Source organism: Neovison vison, chromosome 3, assembly GCF_020171115.1.
Source record: "Neovison vison isolate M4711 chromosome 3, ASM_NN_V1, whole genome shotgun sequence".
Taxonomy (NCBI): domain Eukaryota; kingdom Metazoa; phylum Chordata; class Mammalia; order Carnivora; family Mustelidae; genus Neogale; species Neogale vison.
In genome coordinates this window covers 176720386-176747478 of record NC_058093.1, presented here as the reverse complement: position 1 = coordinate 176747478, position 27093 = coordinate 176720386, and the positions used below count along the sequence as shown (strand labels likewise).

General features: G+C 40.8%; 1 protein-coding gene and 1 long non-coding RNA gene across 4 annotated transcripts in view; one reads left to right on the top strand and one right to left on the bottom strand.

The window, feature by feature from the left end:
* The window catches only part of LOC122903017, a 117659-nt gene extending 92500 nt beyond the window's left edge, over positions 1 to 25159 (bottom strand). Inside the window, exons 1-2 of the long non-coding RNA XR_006383911.1 lie at positions 24856 to 25159; positions 21741 to 22007 (exon numbers count right to left, since the gene is read on the bottom strand). This is a non-coding gene — a long non-coding RNA (uncharacterized LOC122903017). The remainder of the gene's footprint in view (positions 1 to 21740; positions 22008 to 24855) is intronic.
* Positions 1 to 27093, top strand: part of DLGAP1 (DLG associated protein 1) — an 881241-nt gene that overhangs the window by 516551 nt on the left and 337597 nt on the right. The window lies entirely within an intron of this gene.

Sequence of the window (27093 nt, the reverse complement as noted above, 5' to 3'; positions counted from 1 at the left end):
CTGAATTAGCCTGCTACTTTCATCCCACTAGTATTTAGAGTACTTATATATGCTCAACTCTGTGCTGGCACTGAAAATAAAAGAATACATGTTAGCTCTTAACTGCTGGCTTAGTACTTGTTTTGCCAAGTGTAAGTACTTAGTACTTGTTTTACTTAGTACTTAGTAATTAACTTAAATAATTAACATCATTTGCTTTTGTGCTAGCATTAAGATAAATAGTACTATTATTAACGTAGTGACTATAAATATATAAACAGGTCATTGCAGCATAATAGTTCAAGCACAGGGATATATGAAGGAGTCACTAACCCAGACTTCAGGGGCCAGCAAAGAAAGGGCTTCCCAGAGGAAGGAATAATTGGATGTTTTAAGCCAAGGAGCTGCTAAAGGAAGGAAAAGAGAAAGAGCAATGTTGCTGCCAAAAGGAAGAGCACATGTAGACGAGTCAGTAACTGAGCTATGGGACAGTAAAGAACCAAAGTTTTTAGTTCAGCTTGGATGCTGAGAGTTATGAAGGGAAGGAACTGGAGATGGGGCAGGAGGACTTGTCTCCCATGTTAGGGACTCTGAACTTGACTCAGAGTTCTTGGAGAAGATCTGCTCTATAGACATGGTCCTTGCCATGTGAAGGAGGAGCTTGAAGACAACAGGACTGGAGTCATGGAGGCTGATCTCTCATCTTCTCCCTTTTACTCTGCCATGTGCCATAGGTTCCTCATCTACACATACATGGTCCATCAAAGACGTTAGTCTTTGTCAGTTCAAGGTACCACTGTTGCTGTTCCATTCTACTTCAAACTGTCTAAAGAACCCAGTACTACAGTTGAATTCAGATAACACTGCCCTGCCCAGATTCACTGTTATTTCCCTTAAAATTCCTTCCCACTTCTCTGGGGAGAGATCTTATTACTGAGCCCATGGGAAGCATTCCAACTCATTAGAAGCTGCATGATTCAGGTCTCTCCTCTACTTTTCTGTGCCCTGTTACTGCTGGCTCTCCCAGTCTATTTCTTTTATGGTTTTAAACCAATGTTACACTCTAGACTCTTGCTGGGCCTTCCTTACCATCAGCTAAACACTTTCCCTTTTCACAAGAAACTTTGATAAACACAATAAGGCCGACTGCCTTCGGCTCAGGGCGTGATCCTGGAGTCCCGGGATCGAGTCCCACATCAGGCTCCCAGCTCCATGGGGAGTCTGCTTCGCTCTCTGACCTTCTCCTCGCTCATGCTCTCTCTCACTGTCTCTCTCTCTCAAATAAATAAATAAAATCTTTAAAAAAAAAAAAAGATAAACACAATAAGGCAATTTTGCTCAGGGTAGACAACAAAAATCCACAGCATAGAATTTAAAGTTCAGAGAAAAGTAGTTTGGTCCATATTACTGTTTCTTCTGCTAAAATACATCATAGTGGTAGAAAATGTTTATGTGGATTCATCTGTCTCAGGGATAAATCTAGGGAATCTTTTCTCAGCACACAACTGGAGACTGTGCAATTCTGGGAGATGGCATCCAAGTGACACACAGCAAGGCCCCTCACAGTCTCTAAACATCTTAAATGGACAAAAAAATGATTATGAGAGCAGTTCCTAATGTTGCCATCCGTGTTTGCCCTTAACTAGATTTGTGGGTTTCTGCTTTGATTTAGGTGAACCACATATCTTTAATGGTGGGGGGGGAGGTCCCTCTCTTATGAAGCAGATGTAGTGACCCTAAGCCATTGTTGGAATGGTCAGGACTGTGGGATTTGTTTTGTCAGCTTACTTCAAATTCATTTATAAATCCATGGGAATAATAGGCTATGCCTTAATAGTCCCAGACTGCCATGTCTGGCTTAGAGTGATTAGATTAAGTGAGCAAGATTACTTTACTCTGAAGTTCCTTCTATCTAAAAATGAAATCATATACAAAAATGACCACAAAACAGTTAACAAAATGGCCATAAGTGTGTACCTATCAATAATTACTTTCAATGGAAATGGTCTAAATGCTCAATCAAAAGATATAGGGTGATAGAGTGGATTAAGAAAGAAAAAAAAGACCCATCTATATGTACAACAGACTTACTTCAGAACAGAAGACACATACAGACTGAAAATGAATGACAGAAAAAGATGTTCCACGCAAAGGAAGCTGGGCAGCTGGGGTGGGGGAGGGGGGGTGATGCTGCAGAAGCCAGAATAGTAATACTTGTATCAGACAAAATATATTATAAAATAGGACTGTAACAAGAGACAAAGAAGGATACTTCATAGTGATAAAGGGATCAATACAAAATGAGGATTTAACAATTATAGATGCCTATATACCTAACACGGGAACACTTTAATAAAGCAGATATTGGAGACGCCTGGGTGGCTCAGTTGGTTAAGCAGCTGCCTTCGACTCAGGTCATGACCCAGCGTCCTGGGATGGAGTCCCACATCAGGCTCCTTGCTCAGCAGGGAGCCTGCTTCTTCCTCTGCCTGCCACTCTGTCTGCCTGTGCTCACTCTCTCTGACAATTAAATAAATAAATCTTTAAAAAAAAGAAAAATAATAAAGCAGATATTGAACATAAAGAGAGAAATTCCAAGTAATAATGGTGGACTTCAACACCCCACTTGCATCAGTAGATAGATCATCCAGGCAGACAACCTATAAGGAAACAGTGTCTTTGAACAACATATTAGGCCAGATGGACTTAAATATATACAGAGATATACAGAGTACTTCAACCAAAAACAGAACACACATTATTTTCAAGTGTGCATGGAACATTCTCCAGAATAGACCACATGCTGGGCCACAAAACAAGTCAAGAAATTTAAGGTTGAAACTGTATCAAGTGTCCTTTCCCATCACAATGGTATGAAACTAGAAATCAATGAGAAGGGGGGAAAAAAAACGGGAAAAAAACACACAACCCATGGAGACTAAAACAACATGCTACTAAACCACCTTTGGGTCAATAAAGAAATCAAAAAGAACTTTTTTTTAATGTGGAGACAGATAAAAATGAAAACACAACAGTCCAAAATCTTTGGGATGCAGCAAAAGCTGTTCTAAAAGGCAAGTTTAGAGCAATACAGGCCCCCCCAAAAAAACGAGAAAAATCCCAAACAATATAACCTTACACATAAAGGAACAAGAAAAAGAACCATCACCAAGATCCAAAGCAAATGGAAGGAAATAAAAATTAGAGCAGAAATAAAGAGAAAAGAAAATAGAAAACAACAATGAAATCAAGAGCTAGTTCTTTGAAGAGGTAAATAAAATTAATAAACCTTTAGAAAGATTCCAAGGAAAAGAGGACCCAAATAAATATGATCAGAAATTAAAGAGACGGTGATAGTCCTTTGTATCTGTGTGGTGTCAGCATACAATTTTTCATTGTCTCTTACAACCAAGAAATTGGACAACCTAGAAAAGAAATGGATAAATTCCTAGAAATGTGCAATCTTCTAAAAGTATATCAGAAAGAAATCGAAAATCTGAATTACTAGTAACAAAATTAAACTGGTAATCAAAATATTCCCAACAAAGATAAGTTTAGGACCAGATGGCTTCTCAGGTGAATTCTACCAAACATCTGAAGAAGAGTTAAAAGCCATTCTCCTCCAACTGTTCCAAAAATTACAAGATGAAGAAAAGCTTTCAAGTAAGTTCTACAAGACCAGAATTACCCTGATACTAAAACCAGACAAAAACATTACAGAAAAGAGAAAGAGAGAGAAATTTGGGTCAATGTCCCTGATGGACATAGATGCAAAAATTCTCAAAATATTAGCAAACCACATTAAACAATACAGGCACCAGGATCATTCACCATGATCGAGTGGGATTTATTTGGAGATGCAAGGATTTTTTGATATCATTATCAATGCAACACAATAACCAAATGAAGGATAAAAATCCTATGTTCATCTCAATAGATGCATAAAAAGCATTTAACAAATTCAGCATCTCCTCATGATAAAAATTTCCAACAAAGCTGGTTGAGAGGGAAAGAGAGATGTTTGCAAAGCATAGATATGACAAGAGGTTAATATCCAAAATGTAGAGAAAGAACTAATATGTCTCAACACCAACAAAACAATCCAATTAATAGATGTACCATGGACCTAAACAGACATTTTTCCAAAGAAGATACACAAATGACCAACAGAAACACAAAAACATGTTAAATATCTAGTTGTCATGGATATGCAAATCAAAACCACAATAAGATATCACCAAACATTAGTCAGAATGGCTAATACAAAAAAAAAAAAAAAAAAAAGAAATAGGGTTTGGTAAGAATGTGAAGAAAAAGAACACTCGCACCTGCTAGTGGGAACAGAAATTGGCACAGCCACTGAAGAAAACAGAATGGAAGCTCCTCAAAAAATTAAAAATACAAAAATTATATAATCCAGTAGTTCCACTACTGGGTATTTGCCCAGTGAAAAGAAAAACACTAATTTGAAAAAACACATGCACCCTTATATTTATAGCAGCCTTATTTACAATAACCAAGATATGGAAGCCAGTCAAGTGTCCATCAAAAGATGAATGGATAAAAAAAGTAGTATAAAGATACACAGGGGAATATTATGCAGCCATAAAAAGGAGATCTTGCCATATATGACAACCTGAATGGACCTAGAGAGTATTACACTAAGTGAAATAAGTCAGAGAAAGACAAGTATCATATGATTTCACTTCCATTTATAGTCAAAAGAAACTGAAACAGATGAAACTGACCCATCAATACAGAGAACAAACTGGTGGTTGCTGGAAGGGAGGTGGGAATGGACAAAATGAGTGATGGGGAGTGGGAGGTACAGGCTTCCAGTTATGGAACGAGTAAGTCACAGGGATGAAAGTCACAGCACAGGAAATACAGTCAATGGTATCTTAAGAGCCTTGTGATTTGACAGATGGCAGCTACATTTGTGGTGAACATAGCATATGCACATAGAAAGTCACCATGCTATAAACCCAAAATTAATATTGGGTGTCAACCATACTTCAGTTAAAAAAAAGGGGGAATAAAAATGAAGTCCTTCAAAAGGGCAAGAAAAAAAAACTGCATGGAAATCATAACATAATTTGAGAGACTTTAGAGCCAGATGCTTGTATTTAATCAAGGTTCCATGACTTAAAAACTTTTGTTCTTGAAAAACGTTACTTCTCATAGCTCAGTGTCTTCATCTGCAGTGGGAAATAATTGTACCTACGTCACGGCATTGTGGAGGTGACATGAGCTTAAAGAATCTCAAGTAGTTAGTTCCATGTCTGGCATATAGGAAGGTCTCTATAGAAGGCAATTCTCACCCTCCTCCTCAAGTTATCTGTAATAGATGTCTTTATTTCTCTTTTCATTTTTTTATAAGGTCATAAGTTAGAATACTTAATTCCAACCTCCTTTCCTGTCTCTTTAGGAACATTTTTAAGGTACACAATGAACTTTCAGCATAATGACTGAAGAAACACTTCTCTACACTTAAATGCTCCTCCAAGAAGAAATGCTTAAGTACATAAACATGGCAACAATTTCAATGTCATGGGGGTTGTCAAAAGGTCTTGTTCCAAAACTAGACACTCAGCTCAACAATGAAAAACTCCCAAGTGTGTCCTTACTATCAGATTTGTTCAACAAACCTCTTGAACAGCAGATGCTGTGCAAGATACAAACACAGACAGAAGATGGGGCAGATAGGCATCGGGAAGAAGAAATGCAAATGGAGGTTAGAATGAAGTGATGTGGATGGGGGTAGAAGGAAGGGGAGATCCAAAATGTTCACCCAGAGGAAGAGGAGCTGCTAAATTAGAATATAGGGAAACGGTCACTGGCAGGCATATCAATCTACAATCTTCTGCTTTACGTGACTGGTTTGCAAGTCAGATCATCCCAGCTTTTTGAAAACATAATAGGGAAGAATGTTCTCACTGGTGTACAAGTCAGAAAAAATCAAATTATTCTAACATTACATTTTAAAAAATATAATCATACTGCTTAATGATGTGAGGTACAATGTACATTTACAATATGTATTACTTAATTGCAGTTGCTGGTATTCCCTATCAATTATTTCAGTGGACTTCATATTAAAAGACCGAGTACAAAGTAATTCCAATTTGCCTTCCTTATCACATTATCAGAAATGATTTTCAGGGTGCCTGGGTGGCTCAGTTGGTTAAGCAACTGCCTTCGGCTCAAGTCATGATCCTGGAGTCCCGGGATCGAGTCCCACATCGGGCTCCTTGCTCAGTGGGCAGTCTGCTTCTCCTGCTGACCTCTCTACTCTCATGTTTTCTCTCTCTCTCTCTTTCTCTCTCAAATAAATACATAAAATCTTAAAAAAAAAATGCTTTTCAGTATCAAAACTAAATCATACATGTAAGCTAGAAGCCTAGCATTTAAACTTCTATGCTAATGTGAGGAAAATTATTTAGGCTAAAAAAAAAAAAAAAAAAAAAACCACAACTGATTGCTTCCCTCATATGTGACAATGGCACATTTTTTAAATTCTTACATTGACGCAACAACTATATGTCATACTTAATGCGGATGCATCATTCATTCAACAAATATTTATGTGGCCAGACACTGATGCCAAATGTAATTATATATGCTCATTTGAATCTGGAATACACCATAATTTAGAGTTCTTTCAACGTTTCAAAAAAATCATTTACACAAGAATTCACTTACATGCAATCACAACCAATCAAGCCATCAGTTTTCCAAAAATTTTAAGATGAAAATATAGTGTTACACTGTTACTCATCTACTTCTGTCCACTAGTTTTAGCAGCCATTAATTATTCTTGCCTGAATCATGACCAGCTTTTGTGGTTTTCAAACAGAAGAATCAGCATCACTTTTAGATTAATTCATGGATTACACACACACACACACACACACACACACACACAAAAGCTTTCTCTTTAGTATAAACTGTGTATTCTTATTTTACTCTACCATTTTGTTGCTCAGATTTTCTGAATCTGTTACCCCAGATTTAGTCAGAGGAAACACCTTCAAGCAAGCTGTTTTGATAGGTCCAACATTTTTTTGAGCTTTCTCTTACTTTTTCATATAAAAAGATGTTCCAGGATCAACTTGTATTTTCCCAGCACCAGCCCTGGACATTTTTCCAAGGAGCCATTTTTCCAAGGAGCCAGGATTCCTTTTAGTCAAGAATAGTAGTTTTAACCCAAGACCTGCATGTTAGATATACTCACTGCTCCTACTGATCATTGCTCCCAAGTCTTCTCAATAGAACTAGGAAATACATATATGTGCACATACCTCCACACATACACATACATCTGTATCTCAAAAACCATCATCTTAGACAAATCATCCTCTACCAGGGAGATTTTGGTCTTGGAGGACATTTAGCCATTTCTGAAAAGATTTCTAGTTGTCAGAGCTGGGGAGGGTACTACTCACATCTGGTAAGTCGAAGCCAGAGATACTACTAAATATCTTACAAAGCACAGGAAAGCCCTCCCCAAATGTCAGTAGTGAAGTTGAGAAATCCTGGTTTATATGGTTACCTCCAATTTCAATCCAGCACCACAACATTTGGCTCTTGCATTTCCTTCCTTGACCATGACAAATATGGCCTCCTGTGTGCTTACTTATATGATCAATCCCCAAGCACACGGAGAATGCTTTCTGATTTTGTCCCTTGCCTCTGCAGAAAAACAAACCAACTTACTGAAACTATTTATTTAAATGGATTTTTTTGTTATTGTTGTCTTTGTGTATTTGTCTTTTTTTGCTCTTTAAAATAGCTTATTCAAAAGTTACTTGGGTTGTCTACTCCCCTACTGCCCCGAATCTAATTTTTTTTTTTTAAGATTTATTTTAGTGAGAAAGAATATAAGAGAGCACTGGAATGGGGGGGGGGGTGGAGTGCAGAGGGAGAGAGTGAATCCCAAGCAGACTCCCTGCTAAGCATGGAGCCCAACACAGGGCTTGATCTCATAACCCAGGGATCATGACTTGAGTCAAAAATCAAGAATTGAATGCTTAACCACCTAAGCCACCCAGGCACCCCACCCCCTCCTGAATCTAATTAATGCTTGAGATCAACTTGACCTTTATTGGTTCCCTCTTCTCTATATGTGTAGCTTTAAAAATAAGTTAGGTTTTACCACCAGGTCTTTATTCCTGGAGTATGGAGAGCCTTCTAGAACTATAGCCCTATTGGCCTATTCTCTGGCTTAACTTCTTATACGAAGGGAAGTTATTTTCCTAATATTGTTCTTTCCTCATACATTTGCCTTAAAAGAGCAGGTTAAAATTTGATTCATGACAAACTGTAGGTACACCAAGACTATAACAGGCAGAGCTAGGGGTCCTGGGGCTGAGCCTAAAAGTGACGACTTGGGGGTAAAAACCAGTGATCAGCCTTTATGTGTAAGTTAGAGGTAGATGGGCCCTCCTTAGCATAGATAAGCTACTCTTAGGGCTACTGGAGAGGAGGTACATAATAAGATTTCCCCATTTGCAGATGACCTGGTTTGGGGGATCTTAGTTTTTTAAAAATTCCATAAATCCTATTAAACAGAAATGTCACAGAAGAAATGTAGAGTGATGCTGCTGGGCCACTTTCCTCAGGAATGATGTACTTTGAACTCTCATTTACAACTCAAGATTTTAGATTGCATCCGGAGTGGGACCAAAAGCAGGGAAAGCAAGCAAACAATAAAAAAATAAAAGCAAGATTTATTTCTAAACCTAGATTTCTCAATGGACCACTCTAATAAACTCCAGAACCTCAAATCTAACTCTATGCTGGATATTTTCACCAAGGACCCCAAGTCACCTACCCTCACCAAAGTAGATTGCGGTAGAGTTGACTCCAACTTACTGTCAGGACAGATGGTTACAATGCTAACTCAGAAAACTAGAACACGTTCATCTCCATAGCAGGGCTCAGAAATTAGGTAAGGAGGTACTGAGTATCACTTATTTAATTCACTAGCAACATGTGTTGATGTGCTCATGACCCTCAGTAAAGACCTACATGGGTTTTTCTATTTATTCTGACATTTACATATTCACAGTTAACGGTGTGGACTGAAACATTTGGTACTGGTCTCTGCAAAAATCCATCTAGCTCCTCTCCTCTTTAAACAACAACAACAACAAACAAACAAACAAACAACAACAACAACAAAAAACCCACCTCATTAAGTTTAACAGAATTTGCAGATTCACACAGACAGAAATTTGAGAGAATCTAACTTCAAACATGTGTCTCCTGGCTTGGAAGTCCACATTCTTTCCAGCACATCTGCTTTCTTAAGTCGTGCCTGCAATAGCCACACAGTGAAGTTTCCCTGGTGGTTATTTTACCATTCTGCATGGAGAAACAGTTCTTGTATACACACACATATCTACGGTTTTTCTCAGATTCTTAAAACACTCGATAGTCATCCCGTTTTATAATCAGGGACACTGATTCCAAATAGTGAATTATCTTGCTCATATACCACAGTTAGAAAATGACAAAACCAGAACAACAAATAAGATATTACAATTCCTACTTCAATTTTCTTTCTTTACATTTGTGGCTTATGAAAAAAAAAATGCTTTCTGGTACTTCTCTTGGGCTGTACAATCATCCCAGATTGCATCAGTATACTGGGAAATCAAATCATCCCTTTTGCCACATAGTGATTACAAATGTAGCACTATAGTTTTAGAAAACAAGTTAAATTTTTGATAGCTAGAGCCATTGTTGAAAATGCAAAAAAAAAAAAAAAAGTATCTTAATAATCCTTCCTAGCAGTTATCAGCACTGGAAGTTTAACTTTCACCAGAGGAAATAGACAAGTGACCTATTCTTTCTTACATGAATCAGAATGTAGCACTCAGTGTTTAGTCAGATTCTTGGAAAGGGGAAGAAATGGACAAGAAGTGATTTCCTCCTTTAAACAGGATGTGGCTATTGACTGTTATCTGGTCAACAAGATCTTTTACATCAGTAGACATTGTTCCTTGTGTACCTGGCCATGGATTCTTGGGTGGGGTGGAATGGGACAGGAGAGTGCTATGCTTGGAAATGCCAATACAATACAAACATTGATCTCAGAGCTATCAGAGAGAAATTCAAGAGTGAGATATGTGGCCACAGGCAGCACTAAATATACCCTGGAGAAGAAATGGGGTTTTAACTGGACATGCCAAGTGGCATCAGTGGGAAGGCACAAGAATTAAGAAATGCACTATGATTTTCACAAGCTTAATGGTAGCCTTGCTTATAATGCATCAGAGAAACAAAGCAACCAGCATGATAGATCTACTCCATCCTACTAGTTCTGCCTCAAAACATTTGTAAAAAAATTTTTAAAAATTAAAAAAAAAAAAAAGATTTCTTGTCTCTGGCCATTAACTTCTGCAGCAAAACCATCTCCTCTCCTGGGCAGCTTTATCTGTATGCCCTCCACTCCACAGTGCTTCCTGCACTAGCTCTTCTTTATCAAGGTCATATTCTTGTTTACTGGTGAAGAGCACAGGTGTGAAGTCAGACAGGTCTTTGTTACTTACTAGCCATGCAGCCTTAAGCAAGTACCCTAAGTTTTCTGAGTCTGTTTATTCTTCCATAAAATGTGCGTGATGAACTTGTAACATTACTATGAGGATTCAGTGAGAGAATAGTTTAACCACTATAGTACAGTGCCTGGTGTGTCAGAACATTCAGTCACCGCTATTACACTCTATCATCTTAGATCTAGCACATTTCAGCCAGTTTCTCCTTGATAGCAGAACTCAAGAAACCTATCATGTTTCCACCACTGCCATATTAGCTTGCTAAAGGAACACCATAACTATGGTATTCTCCTGTGCAAAACCCATCGATAGCTTCTCCCTTCTCAATCCCGTGAATTCACTATTTAAAGTCATTCACAACCTAGTCTCAGGCTAACTTTCCAGGCTTCCTTGCTAATTAAACTCACCAGGAAGCTCTATGATCTGTATCTGATAGAAGTGTGCAAGGTTCAAACAAAGCTAAGTCTGGCAGATGTGTGAATTACAGGTCTTTCCACGTGCCAACCAGGGAGACCAAAATTATTCAAGATGCCTACAAAACTCAGTACCAGAGGAAGGTCAAGGCCTTCATCAGTCTTTCTTGTCAATCAACTTTATGTCCAGGATTCTTCAATAAGACATGTAGATTATTTTGGCCAAACTCTGATTGAGCTGGGCAGGTCACAAATTACCCAAATTTGTGGAGGGGTGTGGAGAATTAGCCAGTCCTTGTGGGAGGGAGTGTGATGGAGAAGAGGGTGGGAGGGGCAGGAAGAAAAAGCAAGAGAGGTCAAGGCTTTCATCCCTTTGCATCTCTAAACGGTTCATAATTCTTGAGAACCCTGTACACTGCCTACATTGGTTGGCTACACTGCATACAGGTTCCTGAGCTGTCCACTGCCAATGTTTGCAACTTCCTTTCTGAGCCTGGCCTTTCTCCTAATTCAGCATCACAATATTTCTTCCATCTCCTCTTCCCTTCCAGTCCTCCCCTCTTGGCTGGCCTAGTTCAAGGCCTCATCACTAATAACTACTAACTTTAGTCTATTGCAATAGACAACCACCCGTTCCCCACTCCTTTCCATTTTTCCTATTGTCCCCATCCCCCAGGAAGGGTGGTTTCTGCTCAGAATGCCAGTTTCTGGAATAAGCTACAACATAGGTGGAAAGCACTCTTTCAGAGAAAACTTGGTAGAGCAAGGTCTCAGACACCTATCCAGTGCTCTTCCCAGAGGGCACCTCTGGTGCCTGAGCCCAGAGCTCTATGATCCAGTGCACTGGGCAGCATTTTCTCATTTAATCCCCTTTCATGCCCGCGTTTGGTAGGTTAGTATATGCTGGTCATCTCTTCCCACCTAATGGTGAGAGACTAAAGAGAACCTGGGACACAAATCTGAAGAAACAGGCTCAGAGAGGCAAAAGGACTTATTTGGCATATATTCACTCAAAACTAGAATTCTGTTCCGTGTTGGTTTCTATTGTATGCAGCTTGTGTATTTCAAATCTGAGTCAGGCTGTGCTTCGTTTTCATCACAACAGACACGATATTAGAACAACAGCAACAAAGCCCACAGCTAAGTCCATGAGCCTGATAATAACAGGTATGGTATGTCTCACAGCTCAGCTTGAATAGAGAGGATTGGAAAGAGCCAAAGGAATGCAAATGTGTAAGCAGCCTCTTTGTCCTCCAGAATGTTAATATCCCAGCACTTCCGTCTCTATCCCATCCTTTAGCTTGTTGTCAGAGAGGAGGAAACTGGGACCACCGTTTCCTTCAGGTACTGACTTTTCTATATAGACAATTTTTACAAAACTTGTAGGATCATTATTCCTCTAGCAGAACATTTGCTACGTATTCTTACATATATAAGGCTGCATTAAGAACCACCCTAAGTATGCTTCTTTGTCAAGCCAAAGTCTTACTTTACTTATGCTGTCCAGTAGCAAATGACAGGTCAAAGGGGCAGAGCCTGGATATTGGCCAGGTGGGTCTGCTAAAGTCTTAACAAACTCTAGAAGTACTGGTCTAGCTCCCTATTCCGTAACATGATGTAAAATAATATATATCCTGCTTTAGAAGACGCTCCCAGAAAAGAGGACATCCAGTAAAACAACACAACTCACAAATAGATATTTGACAATTTGGACCGAACTCCAGGGCCTCCCCCATCTTATTATCCATTGGTACAAGGGGAGAATGCTGCTGGGCCCTGTCTATGGGCCCCCAGCCTCTAATGCAAACCCCTTGTTCTCTTAAGACACCACAGCCCTTCTGTGGGAAATTCACTATAGTGTGTAAGAAACAGGGAACATATAGCTGTATATCCTGTGCTTTCTTACTACCCTTCCCACCCTCTTCTCCAACCACGCTCCCTCCTACAGGGAGCAACAAGTTTCCCACCCTTCCACAAATGTGGCTCCTCCATCAGGGGTAGACAGTGATGCCTAATGGTTTTAAGCTCAGACTCCAGAGCCCGCTTTTCTTCACTGGCATCCTGACCCTCCACTTACTGTCTGCATTACTTGGGACAAGCTCCTTTACTTCTTTGTGCCACAATTTCCTCATCTGTAAAAAGGGGGAAATTAATAGTACCTACACCGCAGAATTGTTATTGGGATTTGAGAGATTCTGCTATGTAATTAATAACAGGTCATTTGAAACAAATATAGTCTTTTAGGGTATTCTGCTTAAGAACTGAGCTTTGAAAAATAAATAGCTCAGAGGAGTTTCAGAGTATATAGTGATTAATTTAGACAAGCTTTTAATAGAAACCATCACCATAACCTCATTGGGCCATCTATGACCATCTCCTTACAGAGAGTGGTCAAGTTAACTATAGGTTTTTATATGTTTCACTTGGTCATTTATAGATGCCGGTCCAAGTCAGAAGAATGGGTAGGATTTTCAGGTTGATAAAGGGGGGGGGTGCTGGAAAAGTCAGGAATCTTTTGTTCTTAATTAACAACAACAACAAAACACAAAATCCTCCCACTGTCATTTTCCTACTTTACTAGTTGGAGCCCAGCAGAAGCGGAAGAGAGTGATACAGTGGGTCTCAATTTTACTAAGAAGGAAATCACACTGCAAGTTTTTAGAAGTTAAATGGGAGTTACTAGACAGCAGCTCTGTCAATGTGATTATAATTTACAACAATCATATAGCAAGTGAATGAGTGTCCAAGTTCTGTACACACTGAGCAGTGGGTATGCTTTTGTCTCCCCTCAAAGTCCTATAGGTTGACCCACAAGAGCTTTGGGGAAGATCTGAGAGGCAAACAGGGTTGTTTCTGTTGTGTGGCTTCTTCCCATCTGAAAACTGTTCTTATCAGAGGCCAGCAGACCCTTCACTGTGAAAAATTGCTATCTCCCAAGCCTTGGTGCCAATTGGGATTGCATGTGCCATTCTGCCCACTCTTGACAGATGGCAAGGAGCCCAAGCCTTCCATATGTTCCTCTGTTCCCTGGGAAGGCACGGGCGCACGAACAGATTTGGCTGGTGCAGCTGTGACCGTGGGTGTCTCTCAAGCAGTGTCCCTGTCCTTAGGTTATTTAGCACCAGACGAGGCTCTAGCAATCTGAACATATTCTGTGGTTGATGGCAGAGAACCAATGCAGTTCTCAGATGTTTGGCTACAAGTCTACAGATCTCTCCAGGGGAGTTAATTAGCTCCCTGGAGCAAGGGCTATAAGGGTTTACGGTAGCATCCCTTCCTATACAATTTTTTTGGGCATCTTGCTATAGTGGACAGTAGGGAATTTTCTATTCTCACCAGCCTATTCTCACATAAGATCTAACTCTTGTCAGAACTCCCTATTCCTTCACAATGGCAGTAAAAGGTCTTCAGAAAAAGACATTCTCCCAACAGAGAACTTTGCAAACTTTGCATCTAAATGATATTTCAGAAATAGTCTGTTCTGGGCTTGGTATGCTGTTTTCCTTGTTTTATCTTTTCATCCTCCTTGTGATCATTATTTTCAAAACCCCAAAGCTTAATTGAGTTTGAAACTCTCCAAGTTTACAAAAGAATTCCCAGGAACAGATCAATCACACGTTGTGTTGTTGTGTTTGTGATTCAGTTCTACAATGCCTTTTTCAGTTGCAATTAGCAGTTTCAATTCTTTGTTCTTTTTTCCTTTCCAGTTTTGTTCCTTTTTAATCTTTTTGATTACCTCCTTAGGTTCGGAACTGGGCTACTCATTCCTTAAGCTGTGGCACTGTGAATTGCCATGTTATTCATGGGGTCACCCACTACTTTACATGAGGTTCACTTCAAAGGGCCCCTGACTGGGACTCAGTTAGTGGGCTTGAAGCATTCTCAGTTATCCTGGCACATAATTGCCATAGCTGAGCTTATTACACTCTGCTTATCAAACTATTAAAATTCTTTTAAAAGCAGCCATAGTGACCACTGGAAGGGTTCTTAATTAAATCAGAGTTGGTAAGTTGCTATCCAAGAAAGTATGAAGGTTTCAGTCCAAACTAGTTATGCATTTCCCATTGGTCATTTGAGTACTATTCCCTTGGTTTCTGTTTGGGGAGAAAAAAAAAATCTTTCATTGTAATGTTTTTAAACTATCAAGACATGTTAAATTAGGGGAAAAACCTAATTTCAGTCGTTATATATTCATGACTAGACTCAAGAGTAGAATTTAGTTTAACAATAAGACCTTGAACTTGAAGATTTTTTTCTTTCAGCTGGGATTTTGATCTATTTTAAAATTTTTGTCCACGTCCAAAATGCTCTGTGTTTCAAGTCTGCCACTGAGAAAGTGTTCTGTTCTTAAATTGTGACAGAAAGTAGAAAAGGTAACTACACGCCTCTTAACGTGGATCTGGAGTTTTCTTTTTCTATCCCATTGAGTGATAAATAGGAGGTGTGTTAAATAGAAATACTTACCATTTCACCCTGCTATTCCATTGTAACTTCTGGCAAACTATTCAAGATACCTCATCCTCCCCATGAATCCTCCCAGGACCTTAAGAAGTAGAGGCCATGGAACCATAGAGGGCTGGAATAAACCTGAGATCATCTAGTTCAGAAATTGGTTTGTTTTTTCCTTCAGCTGTGGAAGCCCTTTTTCAAACAAAAAGTTAAATGGGGGGCCTGATACATAAACAGAGAAAGAATGGGCTTTTCTGAACCATAAGGCACAGAGTTTCCCCAGTTTGTCTTCCTCCAATCCCCAACCCTGTAAAGTCAGCAAGGGGCTTTTTCAAATCACAGTTCTTGCCCTGACCTCAGGCTATTTTAGAAGGAGTGGGCTGCACGGCAAAGGCACAGAAAGGGGACTGGCTTGGATTTGGGCAAACTCGCCTGCCCACCACGAGGCTGAGGCTTTCCAGTCTGGTCATGCCCTTGTAGACCCAACAGCCTCCCAGAGCATATGTGTTTCTATTTAAGGCTCAGCCCCATTCCCTCCCTGGCTTTGCCTTTCTCCATACATGTTATGCATTTGTAAGTTTAATTACCCTCCCCACCTAGACAGTAAGGCCCTGGAAGGAGAGAACTGGCGTTACTCATGTTTGCTTTATGTAGAGCAGGTGCTCAGGCCAGTTATTGGGTGAATTGAAATGATAGTCTCTGTGACGTAATAGCACTAGACTTGCTAGGAATGCAAGAAGTTGAATTTAGTTGGTTCAAGTTTAGATATCCATACAGAACAGATTAATATGTAACACTCTTATTCTCAAAATAAAAGTGGCCCTAAGAAGAATAATCCTTAGTCGTTAATTGAGTGTTAAATATCCTAGATCATTGGTTTTAAGATATTAGCAGGTATCTGGAGCACCTCAGAGGCTCAATCAGTTAGGTGCCCGACTCTTAGTTTGGGATCAGGTCATGAGCTCAGGATCCTGAGACCCAGCCCGTGTTGGGCTCCGCACTCAGTGCAGAGCCTGCTTGTCCCTCTCCCTCTGCTCTCCCCCCAACCCCACTTGCACTCTCTTGCCCTCATGCATGTGTGCTCTCACCCCCTAAAGTAAATATCTTTAAAGTATTGGCAGGTATCAGAATCACCTGGAGCACTAACTAAGAGTTTCTGATTCAATAGGCCTGAGGTGAGGTTTTTCATTCTAAGAAGTTTCCCGGTGATGCTGAAAGTCTGGGGATCCCCTTTGAGAACCAACCAGCACGGACTTAACATTGAAAACAGTTTCAACCTCTGCAACATGCGGAGTCTGTTGCAGCTAAGTAGAGGTTATCAATTAACCTCTTTGGCAGCCCAGTTACAAAAGGAGACAAGAAAAGTACTGAGATTTAGTAAAAGGAATCAAGACTTCTTTCAATTCCTGCTAAAAATTTCACAGAGGAGCCATCAGTCAGTTCATTAAGAAACGAACCTGAGCTGCTGTTCTGTAGGGCTGAAAAGGTAGGTCATTTCCTTGCTAGGTGATTCAGTAAGCTGTAGCACACAATCGCTTTATATACCCCACAATGCCTGATACTTCGGTCATTGAACTTGCCAATTACAACACCTTGCTAGCTGTCTAACTCTTCTAATCCTCGTACCAACAGAGCCTCTAGAATACGTGCCTCCTGATAACCGTAAAAATGAAGGGAAAAGAAAAGCTTGCTTTCAACAAGGATTCAATCTTGACCCTCTTTGCGTGATTACTACATCATCAAATGAAAACATCAAATAAAAACATACACCATCAAAATAAAAACAAAAACATGTTCCTTCCTATGTAGGAGTTAATTTATGCAAAAATCAGTTCAGTGTGTACTGACAAGTCAATCACTGTGCCAAGAATCATCCAATACGTGGAAGATCCAGCCTTCATCCTGAAGGTCTACCCAGTACATGTAAAGATATGAATTTATCCCCAGCGTGACTCCAAGCAGGTGCCCCATAAATTCGTCTTCAGAGAGAAAGCAAATTTACCTGATATTTACCATCCACAACTTCCTAACAGGAGTGACGCATTTATTCTATTTGTCCTCCTCTAATTAAGCTGGGTCTCTCAGCTCCCAGGTAGAAGAAATACAACTCCAGAGGGTTTAACTGTCTATCCCCCAACCATTTGTGGGCTAAAACCAGGATTAGAACTATGACTCCTGATTCCCAGCAAGCAATCATCCTGGCTGGTTTTGTAGAAATTCGCCCACTTCCACCTAGCCTTTTCTGTTAGCACTGATTTTTTTTTTAGACGCTACTGATGACATCAGAAAGATTCCTATTCTAATTTTCTTCAATATTTTCATATATTTAGAAAATGAGGTATCCCTTCTCCATCCCTTATTTCCACCCAGGAGAGGAGGTGAGTCACCCCATGAAGCTTGCTGCAAATACACATCCCTAGCCACCAGCCCCCGGACGGCAAAGGCAGCGCTGGCAGACAGCAGTGATTCCTAATCACCAGTTGCACCCTTATGACAAGCAGACAGTTTTAGAGTTTTAATTGCTCCAGAGTCCACTGAGAAGATGGTAAAACTTGACTCCACCTGTAGTCACTTACCCCAGCGTTCCATGTTGTTCTGTCTACCTGGCTACCCAATTTGAATTCGGCCCGTAGGAAGCAGCAGATTTTAATGGATAAATTTTGGTCTAAAACTACCTGATTTAAAACAAAGAAAAACAAAAAAACAAACCCCAGTCTGCATGCCTTTTCTTCAGTCACTACATTTCTCTCAGTTTCCTCTCATTCGCCAGTGGATAACAACTCAGAAGCTGCAAGTAAATGTATTAACATTTTCACTTCTTTGAAGACGGGGGTGATGGGGGAGAGCTCTCTTGTGGACAGAAGATAACCTCCCCGTGTTACTCCTTTTGTGACTCTAGCATTTGCCTAAGGGTACAATCCCCACGCTCACTGGAAACATGTTTTAAGTATTTCTTCTTATCTAGGAATACTAGATAGCAGACACCAGGCACTCAGTTTTATACAGACACCAGGCACTCAGTTTTATAGTCCAACTTGTAGAAGTTTTTAAATTATGAGAAGAAAAAATAGCAAAGAATTACTTCATCTATGCCACTGAAAGTGAGCTCCCAGACCCTCCAATTGAACCCATCAGAAAATAATGCTAAATCATGAAAGCCACAGTTTATGTGCCTTGAAGCAAAGTGGACTTAAAATAGGCAGGGAGAAAGGGGCGCCTGGGTGGCTCAGTGGGTTAAAGCCTCTGCCTTCGGCTCAGGTCATGGTCCCAGGGTCCCAGGGTCCTGGGATCAGCCCCGCATCTCATCGGCTTTCTGCTCAGCAAGAAGCCTGCTTCCTCCTCTCTCTGCCTGCCTCTCTGCCTACTTGTGATCTCTTGCTCTCTCGGTCAAATAAACAAAATCTTAAAAAAAAAAAAAAAAAAAAAGAGGGGCACCTGGTGGCTCTTGGTTTCCAATGGGGTTGTATGGGGTTGTGATCTCGGGGTCCTGGGACCCAGCCCTGTGTTGAACTCTGTGCTGGGGAGGGGGAATCTGCTGGAGAGCCTTTCTTTCTGTCCCTCTGCTTCTCGCCCGCACTCTCTCAAATACATAAATACATAAAACCTTTTTTAAAAATTGTATTTCTTCTAGAAAGTCAGTTGAATATACAACAGCTAGCCAAGTAAGAGAAAATCCTGTATAGCGTATCTACCTCTAGTAGAGAATTTTTAGTGTTCTGGTAAAGAGAAAGGCAAAATTACACAGAAAGTGTCTTTCAAGGCAGGCAGTCAACAATAACTGAACACCTTCTGTTTGCAGTACACCAGAGAGATGCCAAACACAGAGCATATGTAAGGTCCCAGCTGTTCAAGGAGTTTCCTATTAGCACTGTTTACCAGAAGAACCAAGGGAAAGAGAAGTCTCTCAATTTTTACAGTTCCCACTGTTTTTCTTTTTTATGCAAACACTAGCAGAGAAATAGAATAATCACTAAAGAAAAATCAAAAGCAAGAAGAAGTTCACAGTCAGGAATAACAGACTAGGGTCCTGGATTCATGGGGGTCACCACTAGAAAGTCCGTCCCTTTACCATTCAGTCTGAGATTATGACAAGCTGCAGTTCCTGGTTCATCGAGGGGGTGTGGCCAATGACAGTAACTTGACCCCACAATACAGATGCACTTTGTCCCTGAAACCTCAATTTCCATCCAGTCATTTGGGTCTTAAGAGAGTGTAGATGCAGACCTCAGCCAACCAGTGTCCTCTGCACCCAAGGGGCTGGGGCACATGCGCCAGAATGCACACTTCAGGGTCCAGCCTCAGACTTGCTGCTCCTAAGTCACCATTCAGAAATCAGGATACGTCCTGATTTAGGAGGATATTGTAACATTCTCTCTATGGCAGGAAAGTGAAATCAATTGCTTCTCTACCCAGAGCAGAATTCTGCCTTTTGGAGACAGATAGATGGTTAGATCCTGAGAACAACACCTATTTGGAGAACACAGTGAAACCGGCACTCATTAGAAGTGTTTCAGTTTGTTTCTCAGAGTCCACAAACCCTCATGGTTCGTCAAACTGAGGATTTTAGGGGGGAGTGGGGATGGGGGGATGGGCTGGCCCTGTGGTGGGTATTAAGGAGGGCACATATTGCATGGAGCACTGGGTGTTATATGCAAACAATGAGTCTTGGAATGGTACATCAAAAACTAATGATGTGGGATGCCTGGGTGGCTCAGTTGGTTAAGCAGCTGCCTTCGGCTCAGGTCATGATCCCAGCGTCCTGGGATCGAGTCCCACATCGGGCTCCTTGCTCGGCAGGGAGCCTGCTTCTCCCTCTGCCTCTGCCTGCCTCTCTGTCTGCCTGTGCTCGCTCTCTCCCCCTCTCTCTCTGATAAATAAATAAAATCTTTAAAAAGAAAAAAAAACTAATGATGTACTATATGGTGACTAACATAACATAATAAAAATAATGAATTTTTTTAAAATGAAAAAGAGAGAGAGAGCGAGCGAGCATGTAGGCTCTGTAAACTTGTAAGCCAGGACTCCAGCAAGTCATTCTTGCTGGTGGCCAAAAACCTTGCTTGCTAAACACCTTAAGCAATTGGTTTCAGCTGTTTCAGACAGGACCTGCTTCACCACATTTCACCTTCAACAGCAAAAGGCTGTCAGGCGAGGAACTCCCAGGTGGTTTTAAGTATAGAATTATCCAGTGGAGAGAAAAGTTCATTTGTGACTTGTGCTCCCACATACCACCACATTTTGAGAAAATATGCTTGGTACTGTCTGGTTTCAGCAATTCATGCCAGGATGACCTAAGCAAGCTCTATCTTGCCCCCTGAACTCTGAAAAACGGGAGACTTCCCGTTACTGGGGGTTAAGCCTCTTTAACACTGAAAAACACAAATCTTTGCCACAGAGCAGTCACTCAAGATTTAGGAGTGGGCTCCCCCTAAGCATAGGCTTTGGACACGTTTTTCTGAGTTTATTATTTTTCAGTTTATTAAAGCAAGTTCTAATTAAGGCAGAATTGGAGGTCATGTGAGATTTAAGCAAGTTCTCTCACAGAGAAATTTTTGTGAGCTAACCTAAATGATTTTTCCTAAGGATGCCACCAAAGATAATCAGACACAGAATCCATACAAAACACCTATAGCTTTCTATGGCAATGGCTACTCCCAGTTGGCACTTCCGGGCAGAATCACCAAGGGAACATTCTGAAAATACAGATGGCCCAGCAAAACCCCAGGTTTTCAGGGCGGGGGGGCAGAAATCTTTTTCTGGAATGTGGCAGCTGATTCTGAATCACAGCCAGCCAGAACTGCCCCCCACTATGTCACACGTTTAATCAAGGCCTTAGGAGGGCACAATCTTCATCCCGTAATGATCTCTAAATAACACATATTATTTATACTTCCTAAACATGCACATTCATAAGTATGCATATGTCCCTTCCCCCATCCCTGGCGCTTCGTATAGTGTGCTCTTCCCATTTTTGTCTGTGAGCCAAGTGAACAGAGAATTATGTCTGATTCAGTGTTCAGTACAGTGTCTAGAACATTGGCACCGAATGTGTGTTAAAAAAAGAGAACCAATAAGAACTACATGTTGCTTTCATACACCATTCTTCCAATGCAGGTTTTTCAGGTTTAAAATACACCGTCAACAGATCATATGTTCAGAAACAAAACTTATTATTTTCCACAAGTAAGTTAAGCTTACCTTGTGAGACCCCAACTCCAGTCGAGACCGAGAACGTGTATTACGGGAATCGAGAAGGGAACGGTCGCTCCGTGAGAGGTTTGCTCTTTGAAGCGGATATTTGGTCAAACGAAACAGTCTTTCACCCAGCCAAGAGGCTTACCTGGCGTCTGGGTCAACGCTGTCTCCTCCCAGCCCAGCCTTGCGTCTTTTAGCTACAGCTTATCCCTCCTCATCATTGGTGACCGCTGAGAAACAGGCACACGTGCCTCATGTCCCCTGTGCTGCAATTGTTGCTGACACCTGTGGTCTCTTCCACAGCCTTTGGTCAGGAAGGCGGTGCACCTGTGTCCTCCACACCCCAACTTCAAGCTTCTCGTTCCTTTAGCACCTCTGCAACTGTTCGGGACGGTCGCCTCTTTCTCCCTCCCTGAGCCAAGGGAGTGAGGGGTCTCTGAGGTCACTTGTCCAACAAGTCAGCCCTCTCCCTCGCCCTCTAGGCTCTCTCTCTCAAATAAATAAATAAAATCTTAAAAATACTTTCCTCAAACTTTTAGTTTTAACTTAAAACATGTACATGTATATTCATTCACTAACATTTTCATGAAGGACCAAGGCCTTTTTTTTTTTTTTTGAAAGTGAAACTATTGGTTGGAGTTCTAAGTCATCTTTCTTGCGTGAGCCATATTCCAACTATGTATCTACAAATTCAAGTTTCCGTTTTCTTTAGTTTTGGACATGCAAAACAATCTGAAGGCAGACCCTTCGAAGTTGTCATGACTCTTCTCCTTACTTGTCTCCCTCACAACTCCTTTGGCCGCCATTTTTACCATCCCTGTCTATTCAATCTTCACAAACCTTTCTAAATGCAAAGAGGAACAACTCCTTTTAAAAGAGATTTTAGAGAAATGACTCTTCTGCCCTCAGCCTATGTTTTGTAATATTTAATGAAATTACATCATTGTAATTCCAAGTTTGGTTAAAATAAATAGATATAAGGAAAAGTCTGGGAGAGTTCTAGAGTTAGCTTCAGAGTGTGAGGATTCTTTGGGCTGCCGTGAGCAGCCTGGCTGTGTTGACAGAGAGAGCAATGGTGTCGGTGAAGCTGGGGCGTGGGTTAGGTGGAGTTTTGTTAAAAGGGCCTCCACTGTACTGAGAAAAAAAAAAAAAAAAGGCCCGACATCAGGTAAAGCAAAATGTAAGGTACAATAATTTCAGAAAAATGCACTCATATAATGGAAAGAGCACTTTTTTGATGGGGGGAGGAAAAGGCAGAAGTGAGGAAATTCTAGATTCTAGACAAAGACACTGCTAACTGGGGACTCTGGGTAAATCAATTATATTTCCTGGAGTTGATCTTTTTTCTTTTATAGAGGTAGGCTAAGCTGTCTTCCGCTTCAAAGCCTTTTATCCATACTTCGCCATGGTTCCTGTGGGTAAATATGGTGTAGGTGAGAGTGACAGTAAATCACGCTTAACTTCCTCATCTGTAAAATGAGGGAGGAACTTAAGCATCAATCAGCAATTCCTCAGCTGTGTTCTTCAGAGAGACCCTCCTCAGAAAGGGCAAGAGATAGTCTTCAAAAAGCTCAGTATCAGACAGTTTTACAAAATGCTAGGGTACAAACATAAAAGAAGGTTCTTTACTGCAAAACGTCACAGTCTTTAATAGGTGAAAGAGTATTGTGACTCTCTAAGGAGAAAATATGACAGCCAGCTTCCACAAAATATATTGCACCAAATCTCTCTCTCTTCTCTCTTTCTTCTCTGTCTCCTTCTTGCTCTCTCTCTGTCCCCCATAAAATCTCTCCCAGGACTAGAGATCCACAGAACACACTTTGGGGAAATTCTAGCCCAGCTATTTCTTTGGTCCTTTCTATCTCCAAATTCACATTTTGCTGGGGCCTGCATCATTGACTCACTGAGACTTAACAAACAAGGTGTTGGAAATGGCCAGAGAGATAATGGAGTCATTTTTAAAAGACAAATCTTTGAACAAGGTCAGGAAGGGGAAAGCTACCAGAACTTTCTTTTGATGTTTTCCTTGGCTCCAAGTAATGATGACCACTAAACTATGTCATTATAAAGAAATCTCTGTACAACACTGGTATGTGATGGAGGTGACTTCCAAATTATCTTTATTCATGCTTTGGTCCCTCCCTTTATGCACATACATTTCAACTCAACTGATTTACTTTTCTACTATCAGTGAAGGGACTATATACAGAAAATATAGCAGAAAGTAAAGATAGTAATAATGAATAATAATGATGAATAAGAGAGTTGGGCCTTTCTATCAAGAAACCTTGCAAATTCATGCACCTTCAGTGTACTTACCTGTGCCAAATGCTCTTTTTCATTCAATTTATATTTTTTGTACAACATCTAAGTGGGCAAGAACAAAAGTGTATCTCAAAAGACTGAACTATCTTGAGACTGCTTAGGGAGTGAATAACACGTTAGTGCCTCATCAACTAAGAACTGTATAAATTATACTCATAAAAGTGACCCACCTTCCTGAGAGATCATGCAAATAAAGGCCCACCGAGGTCAGTTGCCTGCCACAGGTTTGTCTCTTTTGTGTGTGTGTGTGTGTGTGTGTTGTTGTTGTTGTTGTTTTGATTGTTTTTGTTTTGTTTTGTTTTTGCTGACTACTGCTGGACATATTAATGTTACTAACATTACTGTCTTTACTAATGTCACAACATTTCATTATTGCCATTTTACTAATGAGGCATCTGGTATGAAACAAAATAAGTTCAAAGTTAGAGGCAACTATTGTAGAAGAATCTTCTCTGAAATGTGTTCCATGGTAATATCACTTCACCGTGGAAGGGATGGTCAACATAAATAGCCCCCAGACAGCTTTCTCCATTGTTTCTCTAACAGACAACATATATTAGACCCAGTGGAGTGGACTACGTACTACAAATATGGCTCTTGTTTATGGTTGTATCTTAAATGTAGAGAATTTTCAAGGGTGTAGTTTCTCTGAGGTTTGAACCATATGCTGCAAAGAACCAAAGGACTGTTTTTACCCATGCATATTTGCAGTGTGAACATAGCGCTAGTCATATATAAATTTATATATGTCTATGCATTATATTTGTAGGGTTAACTCCATTTTCTTGCCTCTATGGTGGAAGGATTTGGACTAGATTGTAAATAATATTAAGTTGAAAAGTCATTTTTAAAATTATTACAGATCATTTTTTTTAAAGGACACAGGTTTCCACACATCGGGTGAATTACCACATTCAAATTCCCAATGAGCTTACCATTCTGTGAGTTTGCAGTCCATTTCTTCAGCTGAAATAGCGTTTGTAAGCAGTGCACTGGTTTCCTACATTTCTTTCCTTCAGAATATCCCAAATATCTCCATTCATGTATTAATTCAGTCAGTAGGTATTTAGCCAATAAAAACAGAATGGGGATAGAAAGATGTCTAAGAATTGGTTCTTGCCTTCCCGGAGCCTGCAATCTGAAAGAGAAAACAGGACACTTATAAAAATACTGAAGGAATGCCTTCAATATAATATACACATGATGAATATTTTCCCACAGTCAAAGTGCTGCTGTAGCTCTAAGGAGAGACACATCACCCCCAGATGGAATGAACAAAGCAGCCTTCATGGAGGGAGGAGGATTTGAATAAGACTTGCAAGAGATGAGTAGGATTCTGAGGGCTTTCCACGTAAGTCCTGGAGCCAAAAAGAAATCAGGTATTGCCTAGGATTCATACATGTCCACGTGGTCTATGCAGTGGAACTTGGGCTGATACATTTGGAAGGACAGATCCGAGCCAGCTTCTGGGGAATTTGAACCAGCTTTTGACGAATGTCCAAAGTCAGCGCTGGCTTGCTAGGAGAGAAGGAACCATGGCACATTTATGAGTAGGTCGTGCTAGTGCGTGGGGGAGCTGGGCGGAAGGTAGAGGCAGGAAGATAGCTCCAGAATATGAGATAATTGCAGTAATACAAACTGGAGGCAAAGCTAGACCAGTGTGGCAGTTAGAGAAGCCAAAAGAAGGGAGAAGATACAAGAGACATTCACTTATCCATTAAATTAACATTGATTGAGTCACTGTTTCCCAAACATCCTTCATTTATATACGACCGTTGTGATTTTTGCCACATCTGGCTCTCCTGGTATCATTTTTTTTTTAAATCTAATGCTTTTCTACAAATAGACTCATTTTTTATTTAAATGCATTCAGTTAGAAAACAACAACTTGATATCACTTCCATTTGCCTTGCCTCCAGTTGAAATTAATCACGAAAACAAGAACAAGGAAAACAAAACTAGTCGCTCAGGTAGATGCTATGCCTGTTGAATCCTGCTCACAAGGGAGGAAAAGCAAAAAGGGGTGTTAAAATCATATCATCAAGAAACAGGGAGCTTTTCTCTTTGATTAAACTAAATGGGTTGGAAGAGAATTGAAATGGAAGTAACTTCCTCGCTGTGCCATTCAACGCAGCCACAGCTGGGGAACTTTGCTCCCAACCAGCTACCATGCGGGGCTCCAGGAACACAGAGGTGAACTCGGTCTACCCGCTGCCCTCCAAGAGCCTGGCTCATAGGGAAGATGGGCATCACACCGACGCCTACTGCACAGTGGCAGAAGAAAAATCTAGTGTGCCTTGGACACCTTTAGGATACTGCTGGCTCCTTGAAAGCTTTCTCTCAGACTTCTCCCAGCTCATTATTATTTGGAAATTAAATTCTAGTTCTAAGGTTTAATTTCATTCTGACTCTGTATGTACAGGCTGCTTCCCCCTAGCTGCCTAGAATAAGCATAATAGCCTACCTTTATTTTCTGAGAAAACAAAAGGGAGAGATTTCTTAGGCGAAGCAAAAGTGTTCGGGTACATTGGGAAGACTTTGATGGAGACAGTAAAATATCACTCCTGCTGAGGATCTAGGAGGGTGACAGTCAGGTGTCAGAGACATCTGGGTCGGAGCTCCACCCGAGATGAATTGGCCTCCTTGAACAGTCCAGGATCATGTCTCCGATAGCTGCGAACATGGCGGCCACTGTCCCTAGGCGACCAGCTCCTAAGTTCCTTCATGAGCTTTGGCATTTATGGTTTTAGGAGACTGTAAAGCTTATTATTCATGAACAGCAGCCTGGATGGTAACTAGAAGTATATCAGCCTTAAGTGTACCCATGACTGCCTCCCAGCAGAAGGGATCACTGGAGAGGAGGAAGATGGCAGAGCTTCGTTGGAGGTGATGCGTGAAAGGTGAAGGGGACACCGTGCCGTTGCCGGAGCAACAGCATTTTGAAGGACAAGGAGGAATCACGTGGCCGTGAGGGGCATTCCCCTAGCAGAGGAAGTCATAAAGAAGGGGGGGGGGGCAGGTGGGCAGCAGATGGATGAGGAACCTGCAATTGACCTAGTTAGTGGCTGTAGCCCGGGGTTTGAGGTGAGAAGAGAAAGAGGTGAGGCAGGAGGGGAGTTGCAGCAAGGCCAGCAGGGACTGCACAGGCTGCGCAAGGAGCAGGGTTTTATTTT